This window comes from Cyprinodon variegatus, unplaced genomic scaffold (assembly GCF_000732505.1).
Source record: "Cyprinodon variegatus isolate N-32 unplaced genomic scaffold, C_variegatus-1.0 Scaffold573, whole genome shotgun sequence".
NCBI lineage: Eukaryota > Metazoa > Chordata > Actinopteri > Cyprinodontiformes > Cyprinodontidae > Cyprinodon > Cyprinodon variegatus.
In genome coordinates, this window is record NW_015151026.1 from 528,144 (window position 1) to 534,161 (window position 6,018).

A 6,018-nucleotide genomic window follows, 5' to 3' on the forward strand; every position below is an offset into this window, starting at 1 on the left:
ATGAAATGATTTTAACCATTTTTCCCTCAGTCAGTACTTCCTATTGTCCAGCAGGTGGCAGTGTTTATTCATCTTTTAGTAGTCCCTGCTGCAATAGCTGCTTTTACTTAAAACTCTGTTATTCTTAAATATAGAAAACAGGCATACTTTTTTTATTATTGTTTAATGAAATTTTTAAATAGATTTTAAAAAAGCAAATATTAAACAAGTACATTTAGCTGCAGTGTTTGGTTGAGCATTAAGCTAAAATATGCTGTCTTTAATGCTATACTTCCTGTTTTGTTTTCAAATTGACACATCCCTTATTAAAATGAGTAGTTATTTTTTAATGCCATTTGTAAAGTTAATAAGCCTATTGAACTAAACAAATGAACTTATGCCATGGTGTTCAATTGAGTGGTGGTCAATTGTGCAAATATCTATTAATATATTTCAACATCTAACAAAACTGTGTCATGAGTGACTGTGTTTCACTTTGACTGCAGGGGTCTTGCTCCACCCACCTCCGTCAGTCAGTCTTATTGCATTCATGACACATAGGGTACTTCCTGGATTGTAACACAGAGCGGGTGGGTGTGGCGCTAAGACAAACAGTAAAGCAAGTGTGTACATACCCCTTTTTCTTGAGAACGTCTCTCAACTTGGATTACAGTCATATACCTGTTGGGAGATACATGTAAACAAAAGGAAAACAGCATGACTGACCAACAACAATAATTCATAACATACACAGGTTTGATTAAAAGAAAAATAAATGTTTCCTTTTACTTATGTTACTTGCATATTACCTGCTTGGTTCATCATCTTGTCAACCATTCCGATATCAAACTACAGAAAATCCCCTTTCTTCTTAATGTAAAGAATATGACCCACCCTGCAGAGTGAATGCATCATATTATTGGCAAAGTCAATTTAGAACATACAGTAGGTTGAATAAAAAAGTTTTGTGTTTCGAAACCATCCTGAATAAAACTTGGATGGGTTCCATAGCCTCACACGCAACACAAACCTGCACACACATGTATTTATTTGAATTATGCAAAGTCAGCACTAGAACCAAAAACCTGTATTCATAGGGTGCAGCAGGTAAACTGCTCACACAGGGCCATGCAAACATATCCATAGTAGAACTTTTCCCCATTTAGTCCCCTTAAAAGTGCACTATTCTATATATTTTACAGGGCTTTTACATAAACGGAAGAAACACAAGCTATTAAGTAATTATGAAAGATTGACTCATTGCTTTCACCATTTTTTAAATGTAAATCTTAAAGGTGTGCCATGCATTCGTGTTCATTTGTGCAGCTAAATCATAGCTGCAAATGTATCTCTGTTAGGTTTATATCTGGAACTTGAAATGTTAGCAATAAATAGATAAATAAAACAAAATAACATGGAGGCAGGATCAGGCTTTACTTCAGCAGGAAAAGAAAACGAAAATTCTGTATATCTGGGAGATTCACCCTCTAAGTAAGGGTAAAAAGACCCAGAAATGTGCCGTTCAGATTGAAAAGAGATTAAAGATGTAATGTGACAAAGAAAAAAAAGAAACAAATGAGTGTTTCCTGTGCAGGATTGCATCTGTATGGCAGTCCATATGAGCTGACTAAAGAGACAAAACCTATGTGGCTTCCTATCAGGTGGAGGGGAGGCCTCTCAGACATCCTGGCTGGAAAAGACAAGATCAGACTGTTTAGAGTCTAAATTTAATCTGAAGCTGTGAGCTCCACTCTACGTGTGGCGTCTCGGCCGTCCAATCACGCAACAGTTTGGACAGCTTAAGAGATGTTGGGAAAGGATCACGCTGTTCTCAGCTGAGTTGTGTCAGCAAGCGGTCAGCTGTTGGATCCCTCCCTTTGCTTCAGTTTTTGAAATGAATAATACAGGTACTTTTTGGGATGGTTGCAAAATAATCACTGTTTGTATCTTTAATGTGTAAAGGCCCGCCATGATCATGAAACCATGGAAACACAGAACATGGAGCGAAGCTGCACAACTGGTGAGACAAAAATCAAGTTTTGTTAAACTGCTCCAGGTCTAAACAGTTTGCACAAGCAAATCTTTTTGTAAGGAGATTATTAGAAGTCAAGTGAATAGCTGGGTTATCAAGATCCTCACTTTCCCCATAATGAAAGCTTTCATTGTGCAGCAAATGATCCTGTAGACATGAGAAAAAACAAGCTGTGCAACACTGACAGTCAGAAATGTTGACACGTCTCTCTTCATAATTGGCCATCACCTTTTAAAACTAACATGCACAAATCAGGTTTTAATCATTTTAGGTATTTCCGTCTGATTATTGATCTGAGTACATCTGTTCTCTTTTGGTTAAAGATGTTTGACCGAACCCCCCTTCAAAGCTTAGCTGTGCTTTGATCCGTTTATCGACGCACAGTTCTTTGCTTTTGAAGGCTGACAGACGCTGAAACTGCCTTCACATTCTGCTGGCACCCCACCATCAAATCTGTGCTGTTAATATAATAGTGCACCAAGTGGTGCACCATCACACAAAGATGCTTAAATACTCACATTTGATCATTGCCTGTTTTATTCTAGTATTCCTTACAGTTAAATCTGCTGCAGCATTTTTATGTGGTCAGAGGCTGACTTGTTTGGTATACCAGAAGTGACCTCTATATGGTTTTAAATCCCTTTCACTTCTGTGTTTTCTGTAACAGAGAGAGGTTCACGAATCGGGAAATAAATGATATTCTGTCGTCCAGCAATCAAACAGAGAGACAGATTGATGGAGAGGAAGGCTCCATAAGAAGTGAGTCACGTTCCTTTGTATAATTAGAGTATATTGGAGGAAAGAACATCACACCCTCATTCCAACACCTGCACTGTTGGTTAGTGGTTGAGGAGAGCTGTGGAGCCGTCCCATCACAACACATACAGTATTACATGCAGATATGATTTATGTGTTGTGAAAAAGCAGACTTGTTTAGGCTAAAAGATAAAATTCTAATAAAAGAAATATTTATATGTATGTATATAGGTATAATAAGACAATATCATGACTTATAAAGTCACTTTTCCACTTTTTCAAACAGTAGTTCACTCCCTTGCACCAGTTTCATATAATAGTGAAAACAGAGGTTGATATAATCAAGGAAGTTATCAGAGGTTTTGCAGATAATATCAAAAGTCAGAGTTTTTGCAAAAGTGAAAAGAAATCTTGTTTTAACAATGAGTAATGGTGAAAGTGTAAACATGTCTTTAAGGTCATTTTTGGTAGCATTAAGTGCTGCAGAGTTGAGATTGTGGTATGAGCTGTGTTTTATTAAGCATCAGCCACAATAGGGTAAAGATATATAACACTGTCAGAAAGATAAGCTGTAAAATGTCTGCAAATACACACAGTTATCACGTTAGGTTTTATGTGAACTACATTGTTTTACTCTGAATAACCATAAAAATACCAATCATATGATCAAAATCAGAATCCAGGCTCAGACTTTTTGTATCAGTTTGGAGCTCAGCTGACATAAGGAGGTGAGAGGTAAAAAACAGGGACTAAATTGTTGGTACGCATTGTTTAATAGAGAAAGCCCACAATAGTCATAGAAATAACTTGGAAAAAAGTCATGATAAATAAAAATTCTATGAAAATGACCTAATTTTTTCCGTTTTGGCCATTCTCTTTGATGTTTTTTTCAGCTGTGTGTTTTGGGTCATAATCTTGTTGCAGACCCATGACCTGCTACTGAGACCAAGCTTTCTGACACTGGGAAGCAGATTTATGCCTAAAATCCTTTGATAATCTTCTGATATCATTGAACCCTGCAGAGACACCCTGTGCCAGATAAAGTAACGCTGCCCCAGAGCATAACAGAGCCTCCTCCTTGTTTCAAAGTAGGGACAATTTTCTTTCTTTGATATGCTTCATTTTTCCATCTGGGAACAGAGAGCTGATATGCCTTGGCAAAAAGTTTAATTTCAGTCTGTCCATAGGACATTCTCCCAAAAGCTTTGAGGATCGTCGATAGGTAGTTTGGCAAATTCTCATCTACCTTCATTAATTAATTCTACCTTGGTCTCCCCCATATTAAATCTACTTAGGCTCAAACAACAATGGATGATGTGATCTGACGCTGATGTTCCTAGAGTTTAAAGCTCATCTCTTCAGACGTTTTTCTGTGCTCTTTTCTTACCATTCATATTATTCGTCTTTTCAGAGAGGTTGGAGGTTGAAGTCCCATGGATCTGACAATTCTTATTAATATGTGCAACTATATTTCCCAGAATCCTTTTTTTTTTCTAATCTTTAGAGACAAGTCTGTCCAGTGCTTCCTCTGGTCCATGTTGAGTGTGGTACACACCATGTCAACAAACAGCGTAGTGACGAGCTGTAGCCCTATAGGCCCATTGGCTGATTGCAAGATCGTAGACCCCTGTGTAGCTTACCTGTGATGTGACCTTTATTTGTTCTTTTCAAAGATTTTTTTAATTTATCATTGCTTTAGTCAGATTCAAGTTATTTCTTTGACCTCTGAACATTGTTGGTTCTTCTTTCATTAATCAAGGGCTACCAACAATTTTGTCCTTGTGCTAGCCCCTTCTTTGTACGTCTCATTACAACATGATTTTCTATCAGGCCACAAAATGTGCATTTCATATCATTTAGAATTATTTTCTTATCGGTTTCATTTTGACCTTTTCTCTGAAACACTCTTTTACTTCTCAGTAATGAAAACAAATTGAATCAACGCATGACAGATTGTTATCTTTTTGGACACTAAAGTAAAAAGAAAAACTGTTGGAGTCATTGTTGTTGTGTCTTGGATGAGGTGAGCCACTAAATTCATTCCAAGTGGTTAAAAACATATTTTATCACCTTTTATGCATTCAACTGTAAAAATAAACTAAAAACATCTATGGCAAAACTGTATACCAGTACACTGACTTTGAAATATCGTGACTTGCAATTTTTAAGCAATGCTGAAATACTGTTTCATTGATTTTCCATATACTCATGCACGTTAATGGAAATTTAGAGAAAACAATTAACCTAACATTCATGTTTTTTTTACTATGAGAATAAGAAGGATCAGCAGATAACCCACACAGAACTCTCCTAAGGAATGTCCTGCCAAAAGGCAACAGTGCTTTTTCTTTTCACAAGTGGGATAACATTTTTAAAAAATCCTAAACAGCATTTTCAAGAACCTTGTTTTTACCATTTTTACAACCAACGGTCTTAAAATTAAACATTGATTAAATATTTATAGAAAAATAGCTTGCACAAAACTAAACTAACAATTATTCTGTTATGATCCAACTAAGCTGGAAATAATTTGTGAGGAGTAACAAACAATGGCGTAACTATCGGTAAGCAGAGTATGCAGTTGCTTAGGGGCCCGCGACCTCTTAGGGGCCCTGTCACTGACACCAGGTTGGCCCCCAACACAATTGCGGACTAGGGCGTCACTTTGCAGATGTAATGGTGTGAAAGATTCCTCTTGAACCCACCTGATACTAAGCACTAACCCTAACCCCAACACATGGCAGATTGGGTTGTTGTACTTCATATAGGGGCCCACACTGATAATGTGCTTACCAGAATATTGTTGTGTCATTACACCATTGGTAACAGATAAAACATCGTGATTTAAAGCAAACTTTATTAATAAAATTAGTTTTTCAGTATTAAATATTTTAAAATTAAATAATTAAGTATTTGCAGATAAGACACTGTTTAAAACAGTTTCTGCACAGTTGAGGTCCATCTGTACATGAGAGCTTCGTCCCCTCTTAAACCTGATAATGCTTTATAACGCAATCATTTTTTAACAGTATCATCTTTACATACTTTGTTATTTAAACCCTAACTGTAGCTTGTCCTTTTTTCTGATGGTTTTTTTCTCCCCTTGTGTATATGTTCATCTTTCATCTCAGGAGCAGGTTGTGGGAGAAAAGAGGGAGGTGCGGTGCTGACAACAGTTTCTTTTTTCTATTTTTTTTAAATAACTATTGTGACTTTATTTCCCAGAATGCACCGCGCAGCGCGAGGTTTCC